General features: G+C 41.9%; 1 protein-coding gene across 3 annotated transcripts in view; it reads right to left on the bottom strand.

Moving 5' to 3' along the window:
* nrip1b (nuclear receptor interacting protein 1b) overlaps positions 1–25,416 on the bottom strand; it is a 142,496-nt gene that overhangs the window by 44,109 nt on the left and 72,971 nt on the right. The window contains exons 1-2 of one of the 3 annotated variants that reach the window (XM_055942067.1): positions 17,070–17,354; positions 6,363–6,473 (exon numbers count right to left, since the gene is read on the bottom strand). The exons of 1 other annotated variant lie outside the window; for it this stretch is intronic. The gene's annotated coding sequence lies outside the window, so the exon portion shown is untranslated. Of the gene's footprint in view, positions 1–6,362; positions 6,474–17,069; positions 17,355–25,416 lie in introns of those variants that run through there. One more of the 3 variants, XM_055942066.1, reaches the window with a different exon arrangement.

The raw sequence follows: 25,416 nt of genomic DNA, 5'->3' as shown, positions 1-25,416 counted from the left end.
AGCCTCAGAGACACAGTCATCAGCATGAAGCATGCTGCTGTTCCACTTTTCCCTATGCTTGGCCTAGCCAAAAACACAACAAGACACTTCCTCTCCAGAAAAAAAACATGAAATGTATCACTAATGTGAATGTGCAACATCAGCAGGTGAAAACTGAGGAGCATGGCCTTATTCTCTTGTGGGTTGAATGTGTGTCAGATGTGTTCATGGGGCCTGTGAGGGTTGAGGGGAGGTTTCCTAGGAAAGGCCAGTAAGTGGAACAGTCTAAACCTTTTTGGGGTGTATGTAGGTCAGGCCTGGTCTCCTCATAACCACCAAGGTCAATGCTGCTAAATGGAACAGCAGGTGTCTTACACAGAGCGAGACAAGAGAGCAAGAGGGAGAGAGAGGGAGATGGACAGACCTGGCTGGGCTAAACCACATCTCTCTCTCTCTTTGCCGAGTCGTTCCACCTAAAAAAGCACAAGAAAGAGGATTTCGACACCCACCATCTCAGATTCTTCTGAAATGGTTTCTGTAGTTAGAAACAGATAAGATAAGCATTCCTGCAACATTATTTTGTTGAAAGATCATTTCAACGGTGAAAAATGTAAGTAATTGATTGCACCCAAATTAGCTAATTCAATTTATTAGATTTGTATAATATTAAACAAATATAATACCCAACGTCCAAATTTGAACCAAATCTCTTCTTAACAATGATTAAGATGTGAGGAATCCAAAGAAAATGGTCAAAGGTTTTTCGGAGAAATTAACCATTGGAGTCGCTTGCATTTCCCCCAATAAATGAATGTGAAAGTACCATGTTTTGCCCACTAGATGCACTGTTCCCTCTATTGCCACACACGTATACATTTTGCTGGTCTGTTGTGTTTATTAAATTGATCACAACATTTTTCTCTGGACAGGGAAAAAAATATCACCAAATTCACAAAAAAGACATTAGAGTATGAATAAAGAGATGAATGCGCACACAAACATAGAGAACTGATATTGTATACTGGCTATTGGGGTGGAATTGATTTGGGGTTTGGGAGGGTCCGTGCGTGGCGGTTGACCATTTATTTGGATTCCTCACGTCTTAATCATTGTCAAGTAGAGGTTTGGTCCAAATCGGATGTTTGCTACTTTATTTATTGAATATTATATGAATCCTATAAATTGTTTCATTTCTCAGAGTTCAAATTGTCTTTCAACAAGATAATGTTACTGGAATGCTTATCTTATCTGTTTTTAATTACAAAAACCATCTCAGAACAGTCTGAGATGGTGGGTGTCATGGCTTGTTGAAATGAAATGGAATGACTCAGCCCGGTCTGTTCCATCTCTATACATGTAAACACTGTGGCACAAGGACTGTTAGGCTGCTACAGCTCTCTTGTGCTAGCTAACAACCACAGGTGTGTGTGTGTGTGTGTGTGTGTGTGTGTGTGTGTGTGTGTGTGTGTGTGTGTGTGTGTGTGTGTGTGTGTGTGTGTGTGTGCGTGCGTGCGTGCGTGCGTGCGTGCGTGCGTGCGTGCGTGCGTGCGTGCGTGCGTGCGTGCGCATGCCTGTCTGTGTATGTGTATACAAAGCATGTTACACAAGCTGTACATTGGCATCAGTTTGTTAGCTACTCTAGCGCTAGCCCCATTCCCTGACATGTAAATACAGTTACACAAGCTGCTGTGTGTTTGTACAACGCTAATGCTAAACCTTGACGGGAAACAAGGTTATACAAGCTAAGGGTTCCTCATGGCCTGCGAACCCTACATGTAAACACTTCTATTAAAATGTCTTTCTGTCTGTCTGAAAAGTACTTAGGTTACATTCTGAAAATACCCCTGTATGTTACACACATCTGTTATAACTCAAGTATTACCTTAGGAAACACAGACGTTCCGCCAACTCTGTTTTTGTTTTGAACTCTTCATAAAGCTTCCCTTATTCCACAAAAAAGACTTCTAAATAAAAATCCAACCCTTGATACAAAGTCCAATAACCTCAAACCATTGCCTGCATATGTGGAGGTAAAGAAAAGGGAAGAGGTAAAGAAAAGGGAAGAGGAGAAAGAGAGGGAGGCAGAGAGAGAGAGAGACAAAATACTGAGAGTGAGAGATTCCTGCCTAATTAAACACTTTGTGGAAATCATGTTTCATTGGGAGTTTCATTGGGATGTGTTAATGTGGTGTTAACACAGAGATAAGGTTGAACCATTCACTAGGCAGAACATATATTAAATACATCAGGAGGTGGGGAAAAAACTATAATGACGATTAAAAATACTCTGAAAAGCAGTCAGCTCTATTAAAGAAAGACAGAGTATGGCAGGAGCAGGTACATTTTTATGAGTGGGACAGCTGCTGCTGCTGTAGCCGAGAAGAGGACTGACTCAAGGCAACTGCAATAACATGAATCCCCCCAGCCAGCTCATTGAGGACATGAATCACTTTAGTCACAGACTGACCTTCAAACTGACACATCCTGGGATCGGTGATCGAGAGTCGAGACGATGACTAATCCTGCCTGACCTGCCATTGGCTGCCATTACAATGAAGCATGCAGGCCCCTGGGCTCAGGGGGACTAGTGGGGCTGCTGTTTGTTTGCTCCAGCTCAGATCATGACAGGAGTCATCCGAGGGGTAGATACTAGGGGAAGCCATGCATCTGCCTGGCTCTGACACATTGGCCTCCAACCTGTTTGACCTTGGACTGGCGTGATTAGCCAATAGGACAACAACCCCTGCAGCTGCATGCTCTGCTTGCATGCTACAGTAAGTCAGTCACCCCCTGCCCCCTCTTAGTCACATAAGGACTGTTAATGTTGGGAGGGGAGGTTGGGGTGAGGTTCGGTGAAAGATGTCACATGATTGGATCTCCTTCTGGTGAGTTACTTAAAAAACCTCTTCAGCAATCAGGTCAAGGTCTTAATGCCAGAGGGAGAAAAAGAGAGAGAGGGGGGAGGGGGGAGAGAGAGAGAGAGAAAGAAAGGAGAGAGAGGAGGAGGAGCGCTACAGTACACTACTCCTCTGCATTCACAGTGCCTGAAGAGGGAAGGAAGGAAGATCACTAATACACAGCAGCAGTGGTTCTATTAACAATATTCATCTCTCTGCTTAGTGGACACTTTTATTCAAAGTCAGTTCCATGGTTATCAGTCTCACATATCTTTTTTACATTTCTATGGCTGCTGGATATTTACTGGCCAAATCCAGGTTAATTGCCTTTACTCAAGGGCAGAGGAGAACAGCAGAGTATGAGCCAGCAATCTTCTAGTCAACTGTCCATTCTCCCTAAGTAATAGGTCATAGCGCTCCCTACAGACATCTTTTCTACTCTCTCAAATGGCCTCTCTTTCTCTCACGCTGCACAGGGCAGGCAGAAAGGCTTATCCCTGGGTGTGTACCACAGCTCTCTCCCTGTCTGTTTACCAAGGCAGCCCCCTCACCAGGATGCCCACAATGACATTAGTATTTTAACATTAGTATCACTACTTTACTAATGAATGTAAAAGCCCAGATCAGAGGTAAAGCACAGGATGAGGGGGGAGGGAACACGCCGGTGAAATTAAAGAATGCTATTCATCAGTGTGTGAGAGCCTATGCAGTCTGAATATTGTAATGTCATATGAACTCTAGTCTGGAAAGCAAGGGACAACATGTTATATATGTCATTTATCAATTATCACTACAAAATGTGTAATAACACATTTACTGGTTTGTAGTCAGTAGGCGAAGAACCTGTTTGGATAATTTTTTTAATCACCAAGAAACTGAAATTCTCCCTGGTTTTATATCATAGTACATGTATCTCTCAGTAGCATATCTGTGCGGTAGGCAATACTGTATCTCTTCTCCTAAACCCCTCTCCAGTCACCACACTCAAAAAAATGGTGCGTTGTTTGAATGGCCCAAGTGCTGGGTTGCAGTCATTGGGCCACTTAGTTGGGTCGTTTTCTTAAAAAAAATCTAGGTTGGGTTCTTGATGCTGGGTTATTGCAATATGACGCAGCGGGTCAGATAAGAAAACTGTAGGAGTGGCTTAGTAGGGGTGTGGCGTTCAGATAGTTATTTTTGGCCATCCATGAGAGTAAATGTCATTCCGGTTAATCTGTTCTGTTGTATTGTTATCATATATTAAGGTTAAACACTGACACTTTTATAGCTTTAACCCCACCTAGAGTTGACTGAAGCACTAAGTAACATAATAAAAAAATCCCCAGTTTTGCATTGCATCCGCCGACGTCGCACTTACGCATTTGTGGTGAAAGGTGTCAGAGCTAGAGCGGTGTTTGTCAGACCATGAGACATTCCGAAAATCGGTCTACTTACGAAAACGTCTGTAGCATCAAAAGGGAAGACTCTCACGAACACGATGGTGTTCTCCGTTTTGCTCTACGACCCCCACAGGTGTCACGGGACTCATCTGAAGGTAACCAGTACCAGTTTAAAATAATGAATGGAAGTATGATGGTAGTTTTGTACCTACCCCAAACAGGGTTCAATATGTGTAAAAAAAGTATACAGTATATATTTCCTGAGCTTTCTTATACCTCCTAGATATAGGACAAACACTGCAAAACCTTGTTTCTTCTTATTTATTTTTTGACTGTCTTTTTTTGCCATTTATGAATGTGTTATTCAATGCGTTTCTCTGGTCTATTAGTAAAGGTCAAATTCAATATTTTATCAAATACTTTTTTAAATATATTTTTGTATAGCTAAAGGAGTCCTAAAATTCAAAATGAAATAGCTAAATTATCCATAGTATGACCATCTTAAAACAATTCCACACTGTATGTCAGTTTAGAACCCCCCGCGCCTCCAACAGCTTAGACTTTTAAGAATGAATGAGTCTTACACAAGTATATGAGATCTAAAAGAGCCTATGCATATCCCAATGTTGGAGAGTTACCATTTGTTACAATATGTACATAATAATGTCATTCATTGTATATTAAATATGTAATGTGAAAGCCACGCCCCTTAATAGGCCATGCCCCCTGAAAATAACCTATGGATTACATGAAATAAGACCAAGCATGAAAAGTCAACCTGGCATGAAAGTGAATAAAAAACCAACTGATGGTTAAATTAACCCGCATTTAGGTAATCCAAATAACCCAACATAACCCAAATGCCTGCTCAAAATAACCAAGCGTGTGTTCTGTCCAATATTTACCCAGCGCTAGGTGACCAAATAACCCAAATTGGGTTGTTTTTAACCCAGTATTTTTTTTGGTGCACTCTCCACAGCACAGCCATCCGCACAAGGTGCCCTGTTGCCTGGCAACAGCCCGCCTCATCACTAAAATCCCCAAATCTCCCAAAAGTTATACAATTACAGTTGGTGGTGTGGAGGTGTTGGGGAGTACAGTACATAATAGGGGTCGGGTTATAAAGGATGTGTGTCTAAAACAAGCAGTGAGTGAGTGACTGACTGAATGGGGAAATCCCAGCTAGCAGCTCCTACTACCACAAACAGACACACAGTCACTGTGATGTCATCAGGATCCTGCTCCATTTGAATTTGGCCCTAGCTCTGTTTTTCCACTCCCTTGGAAAGCCATATGACTCAGATTTCAGTCTGCCCATAGATTAAGACAACAGGGTGGGAGTCTGTGTACGTGTGAGTGTGTGTTAACATGAACGATAATCAAACTATTGACCGCCACACTGTGCACTATGAACTCTCTGGTCGGTGCTCCTGGTCTTGGAGCATTACAGCTACCTACTCAAGGACAATGTTTTATACCATAAATATTTCCCGAACGCGCCCCTTCTTGAGGTAAATAAATCTCTCAGTCACAATCCCACAGCACCTACTGTATAGCATATGCACCCCTTCACCTGCCCTCCTCCCTCCTTCCCTCTACTGCCTTCCTGTGCAATATATCCATCATTTATTAATACATTCTGAAAATTCCTCTTTAGCTAATTGACTGGGAAATTTTCTTTCAAACAAAAGCTTTTAAAAGAGAAAGATATAATTAAGTTGCCAGGATCTCTCTGCCCCCTCCTTGTCCAGGGGGCCGGGCTGGGGGCCTGGGGGACGTGTGCTGCTCTTCGCTACTATATGTGGTGTCAGGGAGTCACATACACCCATGTTTAAAGCAAAGGTGAGCTGGGTAGGCAGGCAGGCAGGCAGCGTTACGTAAAGCCTCCCTCTGCACAGGCTTTTTGCGGCAGACGCTGTGTCCTTGCTTGGGCTGCTTCAAGGTTCCCATAAGGACAGGCTGTTAAGAAGTTGGGAAGGACAGGGCCCCTGTAATATGCTGGCTGGGAGGGAGCGCTGTGATGAGACTGCGCCTGCCTTGGAATTTGAATTCTCCGATAGACAGGCTCATGCATCAATCCCTCAGCTTACAAAGACAAACCACTAACCTTCACCAGGCCGGGGACTCGTCAGGAATGAGTGGCATTTTCACTTAGCCTGGACGGCTTCTCTCTCCCCCAGATCTAAGCTCTGCTCTGCTCTCAGTCCCTCCACATAACCTGGTTAAAATAAGACACAGTTAAGTAACACTCCCCTTAGTCCGCAAAAATCCTCTGGTGTTTCTGACATCCTAATCGGACTTTAACCTTTAACCCCTAGCTGTGCTCTTCAGGACTGACCCTGATGACCAGGACACAGACAAAAAAACAATGCATTAGCAGCTAACTAACTAGTAACTACACAAGACTAAGTAGCTAACTAGAAGACTTTGGGATAGTCATTATCAAATTCTGTAATTATCAAATGGTGCCATATTGTAAGTCATACTGTAAGTTGTTGAACAATGTGGCTTTGCTTACAATAACATTATCTTTCCTTTCTGAAGGCCATATATTGGTCTTCTATTTTCATCCTCTTATTGTGGATTCAAACTGATTGTAAACACACCAGTAGCCTATTTGTTGTATCTACTTTGTAAAGCAATGTGAGTCATATTTTGAGGTATCGTAGCCTATAACTACTTCAGTTAGAAACAATGTATTTTTCTGTTTCATTTACAGTGCACCCACACACTACCATGCCAGTGGCATTAGCCTGCTTGTGATAAAGAAAGGAAGAGAAGAGACCTTCTCCCTGCCCAACTGGCAGTGCTGCAGAAGCCACACACACAGTAGGAGAAGTCATCTGCAGCACCTCCACAGCCTGAGGCCACCATCTCAACTTCAGGAGCAGGGAGGGAAAGTCAACTCTGCTCTGCTCCTCTGTTGTGACCACCCCAACCAAACCAAGGAGACAGTCAGCTCTACTCACATCAGCCTGTAGGTTTGGGCTTCTTCAGACTACAACAAAACATGGCCTTTATATCTGAATATCATCAGTAGTAAGGAAAGACAGAACAATGGCCATGCACATTATGTTTGGCCTGTGTATGTAACAGTACACGGTAACTGTGTTCTTCTCTCTTGTTGCCCCTGCTTCATTGATCATCACAGTTAGGTTCCACAGCTGTTGTTTCTGAAATGGGGTGCCATGCTTTCATGTGGGTGACATGCTTCATTTATCTGACCTGCATCTCTCCCCTCTCTCCGTGGATCACTTTGGGAGTCATTTCAGCAAAGTATAAATCATTTACAGCAATCGCAAACGGTAAGAATCAATGTGTGTGGATAATTGAGCGGCCCTGTCAGTGCTCCAAGGCCAGGGTGCAGGAGGGTGAGGTGGGGAGGGGAGTAAGGTGGGAGGGGGGATGGGGAGGTGAGGTGGGTGAGGTGGGAGAGGAAGAGTTATCCAACAGATGAGCCAGACAGCCAGGGCCAGTCAGTACCTCAGAGGGCTGCCTGCCTGCTCCAGCCTCCCTCCAACTTTCATCCCTCCATTTCGTCATTCCACCCTGCCTGCCTCCAGGAGCCAGAGCAATAAAAAAGCATTTAGCTGCTCCTGCCATGTCATCAAAATGAGTCCCATTGACTTTGGTTCCATCCCTCCCTTCCACCCCACTCCCGGATTGGAGTAGATAGCCTAGGAGAGTTGGTGTGATGGGTTGAACGCATGACCGACATGACATTGTATTTCTACATCACTAATTCAACATCTAGGCCTATTGTTAGCAGGGGTTGGAACCGGTTCAGGGAACAGTACCAAAAAACGGAAAATAACAAAATTTTTAGAGGAACAGAATCAGAACCGGAAGTGAAAGTGATCTATACTATTCCGGAACAGAGCCGTCATTTTAAAAGCATTGGGACCGGTTAATAATGTTATTTTACATTCCAGACTTTCAGTCCCACAAAAAAACGCAACAAAGCACCTATGCAAAGCCCTCACTCTGTCACTCAGAAACGTATTCCAGTGTCTGTCTGCCAGATGAAAATATTTGCCTGTGCGTGTGTAGGCTACCTGCCCCTCCCCCTCTGAAGTATAGGCTACTGTAGCCTATTGACGTTACAAGCGTGATCCAGAAATTAGGAAGAGAGATTTTACATTTTTACTTTTAAAACCTTTATTTAACTAGGCAAGTCAGTTAAGAACAAATTCTTATTTGCAATGACGGCTTACCCTGGCCAAACCCTCCCCTAACCCGGACGACGCTGGGCCAATTGTGCGCCGCCCTATGGAACTCCTGATCACAGCCGGTTGTGATACAGCCCGGGATTAAACCAGGGTCTGTAGTTACACCTCTAGCACTGAGATGCAGTGCCTTAGACCGCTGCACCACTTGGGAGAGAGGAATGGATTCACTTTTTCAATGCTAATTAAGGATACTATAGTTATCATGTTTCACATTGGATTTATAGACTACAAAAAGGTAAGACGTGTTTTTAAATCTGGTGTCACTCTTCATACACAAGCGTGTTAGCTAGCTAGCTAGCTCTGGGCCAACGTTAAGCCAAATCTTATAAGTTCAAAGACATCGAAGGTTCCTCCATAGAAGTTGTTCCTTCGTACATTGAGAGCCAGCAGCATACCACCCTGCATACCACTGCTGGCTTGCTTCTGAAGCTAAGCAGGGTTGGTCCTGGTCAGTCCCTGGATGGGAGACCAGATGCTGCTGGAAGTGGTGTTGGAGGGCCAGTAGGAGGCACTCTTTCCTCTGGTCTAAAAAAATATCCCAATGCCCCAGGGCAGTGATACACTGCCCTGTGTAGGGTGCCGTCTTTCGGATGGGACGGTAAACGGGTGTCCTGACTCTCTGAGGTCATTAAAGATCCCATGGCACTTATCGTAAGAGTAGGGGTGTTAACCCCGGTGTCCTGGCTAAATTCCCAATCTGGCCCTCAAACCATCATGGTCACCTAATAATCCCCAGTTTACAATTGGCTCATTCATCCCCCTCCTCTCCCCTGTAACTATTCCCCAGGTTGTTGCTGCAAATGAGAACGTGTTCTCAGTCAACTTACCTGGTAAAATAATGGTAAAATAAATAAATAAACATAGATATAATTCTGAGGGCCTAATTCTGATAATGCATGTCATAACAAGATTCCCAGCGCTTCAAGCCAAGCCTCCTCCACCCTCTCTTCCACCCACAAAATGTCCCTATAGTTGTCTGTCCATCGTGCATGTAAACAACTATAGCTTGCCCGCTCCATAGAAAGCTGCTCTATCCGCACTGATTGCTGAAGTAATTTCATGTTGAGCTAAATGTTAAAAAAAAATCTGAGGCTTAACCTTTTACGGCTGTGGGCTAAATCAGGGCCACACAGAGTGTTTCTTGCTAGTCTTAAACAAATCTACTTTGAAACAAAAGTATACACCTCAAACACATGGTTATGGGCTTTAAAAAAATAATACACCTGTACCATATCAGATATAGAGATGAAATGTATTACATTTTAAGTTTGCATCCCAATATTACACTTTATATACATCATAGATGTCACGATCGTTATATGGTGGAAGAGAGGAGGACCAAAGCGCAGCGTGGTTTGAATACATCTTCTATTTTTAATGAAGACGAAAACGAAGAACACTTTACAAACTACAAAAAAACAACAAACGAACGAACGTGACGCTATAATCCAAAATAGTGCTAACACTAAACACTACACATAGACAATAACCCATGAAATACCCAATGAATATGGCTGCCTAAATATGGTTCCCAATCAGAGACAACGATAGACAGCTGTCTCTAATTGAGAACCAATCTAGGCAACCATAGACATACATACACCTAGACTAGACACTGCCCCATAAACATACAAAACCCCTAGACAATACAAAACACATACATCTCCTATGTCACACCCTGACCTAACTAAAATAATTAAGAAAACAAAGATAACTAAGGCCAGGGTGTGCAATAGAAGACTGAAATATAACGAAACCATTTGACATAGAAACACCGGATTTTCTGTGTAATTTTAAACTTTATTTCATTCATTATAAAAAATATTAATAACAGTCCACCCATGTGCCACTAAGTCATTTGACTGCAGGAAAGGGCTACAAAGGAACAGAAAGGAATTATATAAACAGGTATGTTCTGGGGGATTCGAACTGGTTCAGTGGAACTGAACGAAAAACATTAACTTTTCTGTTCAGAACTAAACTAATTTCAGTTCCAACCCCTGATTGTTGGAGATATATTTTAACCCAAGCACATTTCTAAAGAGTAGCCAACTGTTGTAAGTTAAGAGGCTGGTCATTACAACACAATCAGCATTCTGATTCCATCTACAACAACCTTAAAGCCTGATACTCCGACCACCTGTTCGCAATGTCTGAACAGAGCTATTGTGGACACGTCATGACACCTGTCATATACAGTAGTTTACAGTATGCAGATTGTTGACAAACAACCTTACACTGTCCTGACACATGAGATTGGGTGTAATCCAAACACAGCTAGCTCGTTTCAGTAGCTCAGCATACATGAAAACACAACTTAAGCGCACACACTCAAAGGCACGCATGTATGCACACACACACACACACACACGCATATGCACACTCTCACAGTATAGGCTACACACACCTTCCTCTACAATTGACCCTTAATATACCTACAGGGGTATTTTATACTGTGTTATTTTAATTAGGGCTGTCCCGAGTAAATGAAATATTGGTCGACAGAGAGTCATCCTGTTCTTTCGACCAATCGATCGGTCTAAATGTTTAAACCTATTTTTCCATATATAGACAGACACACCATGTGTTTGAATAAAATCAACTACATATGCAGTGAGATTGTCTGATGCTTTAAGCACACTGTTTGATTAAATAATTAAGACACATAAATGACTAAAGATAGAGCCTGATAGTCCCACTGCTCTGTTCGCGCTGAAGTTGCAACACCATTTCAGCCCTTTAATTTCTTACTTGTATCTGACTGAAAAGTTCTGTCACCGAAATCCCTCATTTGTTTACGAAAAACATTCCCTATTCCCTCAACCCTTGCTCTCTTTATGTGAAACATGTAAGCATCGCATGCATGTGAACAATAGGGTCTGACCTCAAGCCTATCATAATCACATCAATAAACTAGTTATAACAAACTCCGAAACACAGTAACATGTGACAGCAAAATGTATGCGGAGGACGTGAAAAAGAAACTCAAAATGGGCAAATGTTTACTGGCTGCTCTGGAGGGAAAGGGGAAGTCAGATCTGTGGAAGACATTTGGCTTAGTTGTAGAAACTACTGGAGCTCAAGAAAATGGAGAGTATAGGAGCAAGCTTTGCGTGAGTATTATGTGTGCCAAACAGTTGCTGTTAGATTACAATATTATATATTTTTCTGACCATTTGGAACAGTGTAAACAACACTAAATAAATAAGTGTACCAGAGGGTCTGTCCTAACGAAAAACAAAAGATATATAGAGTACAAGTCAAACGTTTGGACACACCTACTCATTCAAGGGTATTTCTTTATTTTTACTATTTTCTACATTGTAGAATAGTAGTGAAGACATCACAACTTTTAAATAACACATTAGGAATCATGTAATAACCAAAAAAGTGTTAAACTAATCTAAATATATTTTATATTTGAGATTCTTCAAAGTAGCCAACCTTTGCCTTGATGACAGCTTTACACACTCTTGGCATTCTCTCAACCAGCTTCATGAGGTAGTCACCTGGAATGATTTTAATTAACAGGTGTGCCTTATTAAAAGTTAATTTGTCGTATTTCTTTCCTTAATGCATTTGAGCCAATCAGTTGTGTTGTGACAAGGTAGGGGTGTTATACAGCCCTATTTGGTAAAATACCAAGTCCATATTATGGCAAGAACAGCTCAAATAAGCAAAGAGAAACGACAGTCCATCATTACTTTAAGACATGAAGGTCAGTCAGTACGGAAAATGTCAGAAATTGCAACCCAAATAAATGCTACACAGAGTTCAAGTAACAGACACATCTCAACATCAACTGTTCAGAGGAGACCGCATGAATCAGGCCTTCATAGTCTAATTGCTGCATTGAAACCACTACTAGAGGACACTAATAATAAGAAGAGACTTGCTTGGGCCAAGAAACACGAGAAATGGACATTAGACCGGTGGAAATCTGAGATTTTTGGTTCCAACCGCCGTGTCTTTGTGAGATGCAGAGTAGGTGAACGGATGATCTCTACATGTGTGGTTCCCACCGTGAAGCATGGAGGAGGAGGTGTGATGGTGTGGGTGTGCTTTGCTGGTGACACTGTCTGTGATTTATTTAGAATTCAAGGCACACTTTAACAGCATGGCTACCACAGCATTCTACAGCGATACGCCCTCCCATCTGGTTGGCACTTTGTGGGAATGCCATTTGTTTTTCAACAGGACCATGACCCAACACACCTCCAGGCTGTATAAGGGCTATTTGACCATAAGGAGAGTGATGGAGTGTTGCATCAGTAGACCTGGCCTCCACAATCACCCGACCTCAACCCAACTGAGATGGTTTGGGATAAGTTGGACCACAGTGTGAAGGAAAAGCAGCCAACAAGGGCTCAGCATATGTGGTAACTCTTTCAAGACTGTTGGGAAAGCATTCCAGGTGAAGCTGGTTGAGAGAATGACAAGCGTGTGCAAAGCTGTCATCAAGGCAAACGGTGTCTACTTTGATGAATCAAAATCTAAACTTCACTATTATTCTACAATGTAGAAAATAGTCAAAATAAAGAAAAACCCTTGAATGAGTAGGTGTGTCCAAACTTTTGAATGGTACTGTATAAAGCCTTTATTACAGAAGACTAAAAACTGTTGCATGCATTCGTGAATTGCGCTTGATTTATTGTTTAGCATAATTATCCAAAGCTCCCTTTGTAATTTAATTTTAAAACGAAAATGCTTGATTGAATTTAAATCATGAATGACTCATAATGCTGTGTGATGACATGAATGAATGATTGATACATTAGCCTATTGAAGTATTGAAATAAAGGGCTAAGCAATGAAAATTACACTTATTGATGACGATCATAATAATAATTTTTATAATGACAATAAGAAGTAGATCAAGAAAAAGGAGGGTATAAGAGCATGAGCGACGTGCATATTATGTGTGACAAACAGATGCTGTTAGATTACAATATATTTTTCTGCCTGATTGGAACAGTGAAAACAACACTAAATAAATTATAAGCAATACCAGTCTGTTATAATGAAATACAATTGTAAAGCCTTTATTTCAGCATAGTAAAGATTAAAAACAGGCGAATCTGTGAAATTGCTTTATCTGCCATTTTGACGTTGCATGAGGCTTGGTGCTCACGGAATCAGTAGACTATTAAACAATCACTCAAACAGGCAACATAAGCAAGATATGTCTTAAATCTGTATATTTTATGGATGATTTATAAAGCCAGGCACATATAAGAGTTAAGCTATTGATTATAGACCTAATTAAGTTGGGGTTTTCTCTCTCAATTTTCTTAGACAATTAGGCAAGGGCTGTTTCCTCTTCTCGGCTGCTGCTGCATCCACCGCATTGTTCTCAATCCCAATATGCTGGTTAACTTTCCTATTATGCACATAGCAACATAGGGAAAGGCGGCAATTTTCCACGCATTGAAGATTATGTTTCAGAACCGCGGACAGCGAACATACTAAACGCGGGGAAAAACGCATTTGTTATAAAATATGAGATATATTTGTGTTGCACCATTATTTTTTCATAATATAACCATATACAATTTCAGTATCACGTCTTAGAGTGATGGACTGTGCCATCCCTGTGGCTTCCGTAATTGATTAGTCCACTGAGACAGGGGTGAATCAGACAGGTGTCTCGTGCACCATGAAAAAAATAATTTGCGACTGCTCGACTTAAGAAATCTCGGTCAACCAACAGCCTATCGGCCTCCCGGGTGGCGCAGTGGTCTAGGGCACTGCATCGCAGTGCTAACTGCGCCACCAGAGTCTCTGGGTTCGTGCCCAGGCTCTGTCGCAGCCGGCCGCGACCGGGAGGTCCGTGGGGCGACGCACAATTGGCATAGCGTCGTCCAGGGTAGGGAGGGTTTGGCCGGTAGGGATATCCTTGTCTCATCGCGCTCCAGCGACTCCTGTGGCGGGCCGGGCACAGTGCGCGCCAACCAAGGGGGGCCAGGTACACGGTGTTTCCTCCGACACATTGGTGCGGCTGGCTTCCGGGTTGGAGGCGCGCTGTGTTAAGAAGCAGTACGGCTGGTTGGGTTGTGCTTCGGAGGACACATGGCTTTCGACCTTCGTCTCTCCCGAGCCCGTACAGGAGTTGTAGCGATGAGACAAGGTAGTAATTACTAGCGATTGGATACCACGAAAATTGGGGAGAAAATGGGATAAAAATTTATAAAATAAAAAATAAAAAAAATAAAAAAACAACAGCCTATCGACCAAACAATCAACCAGTCAACCAAATTGGGTTAGCACTAATTTTAATACATACACTACAGCAAAGATAGTGCATTAATTGCAAAAACTGTAACAACACTGTTACAACACTGTAACATCCATTTTCGGGGAAGACAGATGGTTTGTTGTCCTGGGAAGACAGAACCTTGATCTGTTAGACCAGGGTCCAGAGTCCAGTCTTGTGAGCATTCAGCAGACGTAACATCATTTGCATATATATAATTTAAATATCCTATGATTCTGTGGCGGGATACTGCACATCAATCATCATCAGTGGCTCCCTAGACAACAACCCATGGCTACAGCAAAACAAGCTGTGTAGAGTACAGTAGACTAGCTCAGTGTAGGAGGAATATGGCTGGCATGTGCACTAGATTAGCCTATTCAAGAGCAAGAACATGTTAAATGTGGAGGTTTTAGTTATCTATGGCTCCAGTACAGAGGACCATACGCAGCTACCGTTGAACATCCTGTACAAGATCAGGTCAAATAATTAAGTAGCTGAAACACTCCACAAAGGGAGGGCTAAAAGCCAGACCCCCAGACAGGCTGAGTATTTAAACTTTTCAAAAGTCAGCCAAGTTCACTTCAACAACGCTCAGGCCTATATTTGACTAATCCACCCAAGTTTGCTGCAAAAGTAGGCCTAGTACACAATTGAATGTGTTGATGTGTTCCAAATGATGAAAAGTAAACAGGTTTGTTGTTGGGAGGGAAGTTTTGCCAGGGTGGCTAAGCACACCTGAAATAACAGTGAGGTCATGCCCTCTCTCTCCCCTGTGAGTCAGCTGGCCAACCTTCAACCCCTGACTTTTTGCCTCTCCAACGATCCCATGGTCAATTAGCCTCTGCAGAGTCCCCAACAATCGGATGTTCCGGTTTTCAGGGGAAATGGAAAGAGAGCCTGTGACAGGCCTTCCGCATTTGGAAGTTAACAAGGCGGCACTCCATATTAACTCCTCCTCCACATTTGCTGGATTTGTTGAACAGTGCAGAAGAGAACGTTCCCTGACATCAATTTTCTAATCAAGACAAGTATGTGGGGGATCTAGTTTAAGGTGTTTCTTTCATGCCTGCTACATTTGGTTAATGGCCAAATGCAGCAAGAGGACATCTGGTGATGACTACTCCAAACAGTGGAATAGTTCAAATCCATTCTGCCTGTCAATTGTCAGTAGCCTACTGCTGAAATATTGAATTAAACCATAGCAAACTAAAGAATATATAAGATGTAACTCAATAACAATAATAATAACAATAATAATGCAGTAGTAATACAATGTCACCAGTACTTTCTGTGTAGAAATCCACAAGGCTAATTTACAATCTATTTTATGAACTGAATAGTGAAAACTTGAAAAATGAAGTGACTAAATTTAGCTACTTGGGCCTAAATAATTCCAGACACTGTGCCAATGATGAATGAACATTTGAGGCGTGCAAAGCCAAACATTTTGTCACCTTTGACAAGGAACAAGGAAGCACAACAGATTAATTGAAAATCATCAGCATCCAGTTTTAACTATGAAGCATTATAATGCATTTATAATGTTAAACTACACCAAACAAAACTCTGAAATTATGACTTATTTGGCTACAATGGAGCAGCCTACGAAAGAGCCAAATTGATGTTGACAGTCATAATATCAATACCGGGCCTATTTGCTAATGCTCATAGAAATCATTTTCATTATCTGTATTAGTAGGCAGTGGCTATGCGCCTTTTACTTAGTACTAGTCCTATGCAGCATTTTAATGCAGGTTAAACTGAACATATGTATTTGTGGCCTATCATTTTGTAGGCTATAATTTTTACACGTAGGCTAGACTACAGCGAGGACAGTGCAACAATTAACACTATAACAACAAATTAACAGTGTCACAACAATGAATGGACAATGTGAGAAAAATACGGAATAACAAAGTAGCCAGCACGAACAATCTACATGATTCGTATTTGAGTCATTAGATTTAGGCGACATAACATTGGCGCTTTCTATGGCAAATAGATATTACATGTCTACGTGCGGTAATGCGTTTTTATAAGGTCGACAAGGAAATAATCTCAAACAGGCTATAATGTAATCCCGATGCCATTTAACAAAATGGAAACGACATTACCACAGCACTGGCTGGTTTATTACGACTTCTTTACGCAGCGTTTTCACACCGCTATGAGCCCAGAAACTAAGGCTCGAGACACAAACATCATTCAATCCTCAAAAACATGCTGTAAACATGTTAAATCCATGACACGCACCCCGTTTGTGCCCTCGCGGATTTTCACAGAGTCATTCATTTCACAGCCTATTCTGTACATTTAGCTCGGCACGTACCTGCTTGGGTTTGTCTACCCCGCTGGCTGACAGTGGACCCCACTCAAGCGAAAAGGTGCATTATCATTCGAAAGGAGGAAATCCTTCGGGTAGTCTCGGTGAAAAAGTCGGATTTCTCGAACGCGGGTTAATTATGAAAAATTGATGATTTATTCCAAAATGCCTCGGGTTTTGATCGAAGTGCTCAGGCTCTGCGACCTGTAGTCGAATCTGACGGAATTGCTTATTCTCGGAATCCCCTTGCTCTCGAGCACTCAGCAGAGGCGACACTCCTCCTCTCTGCCACTGACACCACCCTTAAAGGAGCAGTTTAAAGGAGCAGTGGCATTATCAACCTATCCCTGCCCCTCTCCATATGTATCGTTAGACTTCGTGAACACGTTTGCGGTTAATTGTGTTTAAAAGTAGTATACAATCAGTTTTAGCCTATGGTTTATAGACACTTAAATAATGTGTTTATTAATGTTGTATACATAATTATCAAATAATGAACTGTCTATAAATTGGGCCTACTTACAAACTCTTTGCAACCTCTGAAAGACAGCAAGGATGAGATCAAGTGAAATAGAATGAAAATGTAACAATCAACAACAAAAAACTTGTTGCCTTTTAAAAATGAGCACAATCAGGTTTTTACATGAATGGTTGTATTACATTATACTGATAGTCTGGGCAGTTTAATACGTTATGAATTTCCACTATTACTTAGCCGTAGCTCTTTTTTTCTGTGACATAATCTCTGTGGTATCTACTATGATGGCCCACAGACAGTCTTGTATCTCATTTGGCCTTGAACAAAATGTCTCAGAGGACCCGGGGAACATCTCTGTTTTCTGTCATGAATAAAAACACAACATAACCTACTTCTCTTCTGCACAGCCCTTCTTCCAGAGAAACTCTTTTATTTTTAGACTGGGGGCCTGGAGGGTGAGAGTGTGGGTGTGTAGGGGGGCAATGCAGTTCTCCCACCACACTGATTTTCACTATTGTTTTAATTCCATGTTATTGGTTAGACAGATTTTTAACAGGACACATACATAAATGCACACAGGTGCACACGCAAACACACACGCACGCACGCACGCACGCACGCACGCACGCACGCACGCACGCACGCACGCACGCACGCACGCACGCACGCACGCACGCACGCACGCACGCACGCACGCACGCACGCACGCACGCACGCACGCACGCACGCACGCACGCACGCACGCACGCACGCACGCACGCACGCACGCACGCACGCACGCACGCACGCACGCACGCACGCACGCACGCACGCACGCACGCACGCACGCACGCACGCACGCACGCACGCACGCACGCACGCACGCACGCACGCACGCACGCACGCACGCACGCACGCACGCACGCACGCACGCACGCACGCACGCACGCACGCACGCACACACACACACACACACACACACACACACACACACACACACACACACACACACACACACACACACATTTAGGTTAACCAATGGATAATGTGCCTCATAACTGAATGTAACCTTGCCATAATGGTTAAACAGTCATTTAATTCAATGTCAGTTTAATAAACAGAACTGACACTCAACTTGTCACTGAGATAAATTGTATAGCACTTTAGAAGGTCATTGTTCACAGCATGTCTTACCTTTAATTAGCATTTTACAGTGTAACTGAGGTTAATGTAGGACTCAGAGACTAAAGTTCAGTCCAAACTGGCACTCATATCAACCTTGTATTGTCTAAATTGATGGCTTTATATTGTCACTGTCTGACTAGATACTACACATGAAAACAGGCTTAACTTTGATATCCTTTTGTGTTATTTATTTTGTCTAACTAGATGTGCACCACACATCTAGATTGTTCTTCTTGACCACTGAGATGTCAGCCTTTAGGTTCGGGGGAGCAAACGGCCTCAGCAATTTACGGTATCTACCCTCGTAACCTCTGCACTTTAGTGACCTTTCATCTTTGAACTTTGACCTCAAATGCCACATGAATGGAGATACAATATCCTCCCTTTTATTCCTTCCCCCACCAGAACTCCCCTGACCTCTGCCCCCAAGCTTTTCACAGAAATGTGGTTCACAGAACTTCCACCTTTGACCCTAAGGGAAGGACAGCCTGTGGCTGTTTTTGTGGCTGTATTAAGAAGTCTGCATGTAACACAGTAATCCTGAAAAGGATCACACACACACTAAACAAAGTCTCTGGTAACAGACACGATGCTTTGTGTGTTACATTCTACGGTGGAAGTGGTAAGGGTAAAGTCTGTCAGGGCAGCCATGAGGATAACTGTGAAGTTAGTAGAAGTGTGGCGATTCTGACAAACAACAAAAGACAGAAAAGAGGAGAATGCATGGCGCATTTAAGAGGGTTGGTTAACAAGGCGTTTAAGGGCCTTTTGTAAATGCACTCCAATGTTTTACTGGACACACTAGTTAAAATGTTGTTAACACCCAAGATTACTTACTCTGTCATGCAGAATAACCAAAAGTAGTAGGTTTGGATGTTGTATCATGAGACATTACCAGAATAACCGTGGTACCAAAGAAAGCAATACAAGAATGCTGAATAGCCGGTGTGATGCTGAACAATAATAGATTAATACAAAATTAAATAAATTCCCCAACAAATGTGGAAATCACATAAAGATTGGTATCCTCATGTAGAATTGTATCAGTTTTTCTCACATTAACAAACTGCCTGCTCATCAATGAATTAAAACTTGAAGAAAGTAATTCCAGCTGAACATTTCAATGAAAAGACAAAAAGAGACATAGAATGATATGAATCCCAGTGCAAAGTTCTATGGTGCTCCACGGCTGTTCTCCTGAACCCAGGAGTGCAAATAGAGGAGAGTTTAGATTCAGACGCCTGATTGTCTCTGAGGGAGAGAGCCAGAGTGTCAGCAGACATTAACCCATAACCTTTAACCTCTACTCCCCAATTTCATCCGGAACGTCTCCTAAGGTTTGGAGTGGAGGGAGGGGCTTTGGAAGGGCAGGCAGGTGCGAACTGGGATAGGAGCAGGACTGTTGGAAGTCACACTATACTGTAACCTTTGGACTTAAATGAGTAAATAATGGTTGTTAGGGTCTCATGTATAGAAATAGAATGGATAGAGCTGTACTTTGACCTTTGTACCTGAGTTAGCAAAAGCCTGGGTATGGAAATATAATATATTGAGGTACTGTTTTTAAAAAATATATTTTTAAACAGAACCTATTTAAATTTGACTGGAATTCAATCTTACTGAGTGACTGACTGTATCAATTTCAAACCATTAAAAAAAAAATTGTCACCCTATTTCTACAGTTCCAGATCCCACAAGGAGAGGATTACTCATTAACAAGTTAAACTGACTTTATTGGTGCAACAAACAAAGGACAGGAAAGGCTAGCCTCTGCTCAGAGTAAACACACAAAGATGATATAACACTGACTAGCAGAGATGCTTCACATTCATCTAGAATTTAGATGATCTGAATTTTTGACTTCTCCCTCATTGAAGTAAAAATGTTTTCATAGATACACTGACCGGCGTCCGATGAAGCAGATGCTACGCTACAGGACTGTTTTGCTAGCACAGACTGGAATATGTTCCGGGATTCATCCGATAAAATTGAGAAGTTTACCACATCAGTCACTGTTCATTAATAAGTGTATCAACGACGTCGTCCCACAATGACCATACTTTACATACAATTCCCAACCAGAAGCCATGGATTACAGACAACACCCACACTGAGCTAAAGGCCAGAGCTGCCGCTTTCAAGGAGCGGGACACTAATCCAGACGCTTATAAGAAATCCCGCTACGACCTCCAAAGAGCCATCAAACAGGCAAAGCGTCAATACAGGACTAAGATCAAATCCTACTATGTCGGCTCTTACGCTCGTTAGATGTGGCAGGGCTTGCAAACTATCACAGATTACAAAGGGAAACCCAGCCGTGAGCTGCCCTCTGACGCGAGCCTACCAAACGAGCCAAATGCCTTCTAGGCTCGCTTCGAGGCAAGCAATACTGAACCATGCATGAGAGCACCAGCTGTTCTGGACGACGGTGTGATTTTTCTCTCCATAGCCGATGTGAGTAAGACATTTAACCTGTTGGGGATGGGGGCGCTGTTTAGACTATTTATGCTAATTTGGCTAATTTTTTAAACGGCTTCCCACAAAATCCTTGATCGTACAATATGCATATTATTATTATTATTGGATAGAAAACAGTCTATAGTTTCTATAGGAGTTGAAATTTTGTCTCTAAGTGGAACAGAGCCCATTCTACAGCAATTTCCCTGACATGGAGTCAGATTTGAGAAATGTTGGCCACTTTTCTGAAGTCAGTTAAAAGGGCACTGTCGTTGCTATGACTATACGGACACTTCTTACGTCTTCCCCTGGATGCCTTTACGTGATGACGATTCCAATGGGGTCGATTGCGCGTTCACAGGCACTACAAATGAAAAAAACCTTTAGCTAGCAAGTCTTTTCTTGCTGCGTAACGCGCGTGGAAGACACCGACCCTCTCCTGTTCCAAGCGTTAGTTTAGCCTGTTATATTTCTCCGGTCATCTTTTCACTCGTTATTGGAGTTACAAACATCATAAAGTAGTTAATTTAAAGCGTTTTATAGCAATTTATATCCGTTTAGTGCGATTTTGGGACATTTATTTTTGCAACGATGTGAAAAGTTGGGCACGCTTTTCAGTTCATCCCGAACGCAGTTGACATTTCCACATGGCAAGAGGACAGCTTTCCACCAAAAGACGATTTCTCCCAAGAAAGGATCCTTTGCCCAAGATACTGATGGAAGAACAGCTCAAGGTAGGACATTTTTATTATGATAAATCGTGTTTCTGTCGAAACATTTTAGTGGCTTAGGACGCCATGTTTTTTGACGTAGCTTCGCTTGGCGCAAACTGTATTGAAAAGTAAGGATAAATTAAAAAATGTAATAACGCAATTGTATTAAGAATTAAATTGTCTATCAATCCCTGTCCACCCTGTATTTTTTAGTCACGTTTATGAGTATTTATGTATAAGAGTAGATCACTGTCTAAGTGGCGCAAGGACATTTTCTTTACCAGCTTGTCTACATTTCACATTGTCTAACCATGATTTTGGTGGCTAAATATAAACATTTTCGATCAAACTGTATATGCATGTTGTAATGTGATGTTACAGGAGTGTCATCGGAAGAATTCTGAGAAGGTTAGTGAAAAAATTAATATCTTTTGGCGATGTTGACTTTTATCGCTCACTTTGGCTAGAATCAATGCTGGGCTGCTAATTGCTATGTGCTAAGCTAATATAACGATTTATTGTGTTTTCGCTGTAAGACACTTAGAAAATCTGAAATATTGTCTGTATTCACAGGATCTGTGTCTTTCGATTCGTGTATGCTGTGTATTTTTACGAAATGTTTGATGATTAGTAGTTAGGTAAACACGTTGCTCATTGTAATTATTCTAGTCCATTTGTGATGGTGGGTGCAATTGTAAACTATGAAGTCTACCTGAAATATGCACTTTTTTCTAACAAAACCTATCCCATACCATAAATATGTTATCAGACTGTCATCTAATGAGTTTTTTTGTTGGTTAGGGGCTATAAATATCTTAGTTTAGCCGAATTGGTGATGGCTACTGGTGTTGGTGGACAAATAAAAGATGGTGGATTATGCTAATGTGTTTTTAGGTAATAGATGTACATCTTTACATATTGTGTCTTCCCTGTAAAACATTTTAAAAATCGGAAATGTTGACTGGATTCACAAGATCTGTGTCTTTCATTAGCTGTATTGGACTTTAATGTGTGAAAGTTAAATATTTTAAAAAAATATTTTTTTTGAATTTCGCGGCACTGGTTTTTCAGTGGGGGGGGGGGGGGGGGTGTGCCGCTAGCGCCACGCTGATCCTAGACAGGTTAAACAGGCTAACATTCACAAGGCCCCGGGACCAAACGGATTACCAGGACGCGTACTCAGAGCATGCGCTGTAAAGTGCCTTCACTGACATTTTCAACCTCTCCCTGACCCAGTCTGTAATACCTACATTTCAATCAGACGACCATAGTTCCTGTGCCCAAGAACACCAAAGTAAAGGTATATCAAATGAATTTGATTTATTCGAATGTATGTTTTAGCACAATATTTATTTTGAGTTTTTATGACTGTTTATGTCCGCTTGTTCTCATGTTGTCTTTTTGGTCTCGTCTCCTTCACTCCTTCTGTGCTGTATGCACCTTTCCATTTTCTCACACACACCAAGCCCCTCTCCCTGCCACTCACAACTACAAAGATGAGAGCTCTGACAAGCGGTTTCAACCCGCTTTTTGCATTTGAGGTTTGGTCCAACATAATTGGTCATATGGACACCGAAACACATTGAGACGTTATTTTACTGTAATAGAGGAGAAGTAAGACTTTCTAACGATACCGTTTTTATGTCTCAACTACTCAAATTGCGAGCAGAGCAGACACTACTAAAAGAGTTGTATCAATGAACATTGATTCTGGAAAATTAATTCTCAGTTTGTCGTGTGTGTTACCACGTACCGCTTGCAGCATTTTAGCCAAAGACTGATATACCAGCTGTCTAGTTGTCACTCCCTGACCATAGAGAGCTTTTATTCTCTATGTTGGTAAGGTCGGGTGTGATTTAAGGGTGGGTTATCTAGGTGAATTATATGTCTATGTTGGCCTAGTATGGTTCCCAATCAGAGGCAGCTGTTTATCGTTGTCTCTGATTGGGGATCATATTTAGGTAGTCATTTTCCCAATGTGCTTTGTGGGATCTTGTCTATGTATAGTTGCCTGTGAGCATTATTCTGGCTTCACGTTTCGTTTGTTCGTTTTGTTGTTTTTGTTCTTTGAAGTTTTCTATTCCGAAATAAAGGATACCACGCTGCATCTTGGTCTACTCCTTATGACGAACGTGACACTAGTCTGTGTTTTATAAATGTGCAATATGCATAAATCACAATAATATAAGGAATTGGACATTTGTTCTCATTTTGAGAAATAAGGTAGGCCACTTGATTTCAACATCTGAACAAAGTGGACAGGCTAGCATAGTGTTCCAACAGTTAGCGGCAGACAGAAGGGTGTGTTAATAAAAATTAAACTGTGCTACCTTGTTAGCTAACAAAAATATCCAAGTTGGCTAAACTTGAAATGTAAAGATAAGCTGGCTACTCACTAGCATATGGGCTTGTGCTTGATAAATTGTTTATGTGACTGGTGTTAATTTTCTATAATGCTGCTACAAGAAGTTAGTCATTATTAGTGAATGTGCATTATGCATGGCTTTGGTTAAATAACAAAAAGGGCCTTTTCATAGACAGACTTGAAAGCCAGATCATTGATTATTGCAAAAAAAGCAGGTTAAACTATTTTGATAAAATAACTACATTATTAGTGGGTCTTATGGTTGTGGAAGGCTTATATTTAGCCTAGGTATAATTTCACACGCCCTGAATTCATTAGATTATTGCTGCTGTTTGAAATGCAGTGTATTTGACCTTTAATTGTACAAGAAAGCTTATTTAGAGAAAACATATGTCACGCTGGTATAAAGGATTTGGAGACAGGCGCAGAAATACACAATATGGGTTTTTAATACACCCAAAACTGTCACGGCCAATGCTGGAAGAAGTGGACCAAGGTGCAGCGTGGAGAGCGTACATTACTTTTATTTTAGAATGACGCCAACAAAAACAATAAACCATACAAAACCGACCGTGAAGCTGAAGGGCTATAGTGCCACAAACAAAGACAACTACCCACAACGAAAGGAGGGAAAAAGGGCTACCTAAGTATGGTTCCCAATCAGAGACAACGATAGACAGCTGTCCCTGATTGAGAAGTATACCCGGCCAAAACATAGAAACACAACATCATAGAAAACAAACATAGAATGCCCACCCCAAATCACACCCTGACCAAACCAAATAGAGACATAAAAAGGCTCTCTAAGGTCAGGGCGTGACAAAAACAAACACGTATACAAGAACACTGGGCATTACCCAAACAAAAGTGCGAGGGGAAACCTCGTTGAACGACAAGGGACGATACCCGTAATACACAATATATAAAGCATGCAGGATAACAGCTGCACCAACGCATAGTTACTCACACGACCAACGGACATGGGAACAATAACAGACAAAGACAGAGGGAACAGAGGGCACATAAATAACATACTAATCAGGGGAAATGGGAACCAGGTGTGTGTAATCAGACAAGACAGTCCGGGGTTGATGATAATGAATCCCGTTCAGTGAAGCCTAGAAAGCCGGTGATGTAGACCTCCGGAACTGGTGAACAGAATGAGCAGCAGTACCG

Source organism: Salvelinus fontinalis, chromosome 13, assembly GCF_029448725.1.
Source record: "Salvelinus fontinalis isolate EN_2023a chromosome 13, ASM2944872v1, whole genome shotgun sequence".
Taxonomy (NCBI): Eukaryota; Metazoa; Chordata; class Actinopteri; order Salmoniformes; family Salmonidae; genus Salvelinus; species Salvelinus fontinalis.
The sequence above is the reverse complement of the archived record's forward strand: the minus strand, read 5'-3'. Positions and strand labels throughout refer to the sequence as shown.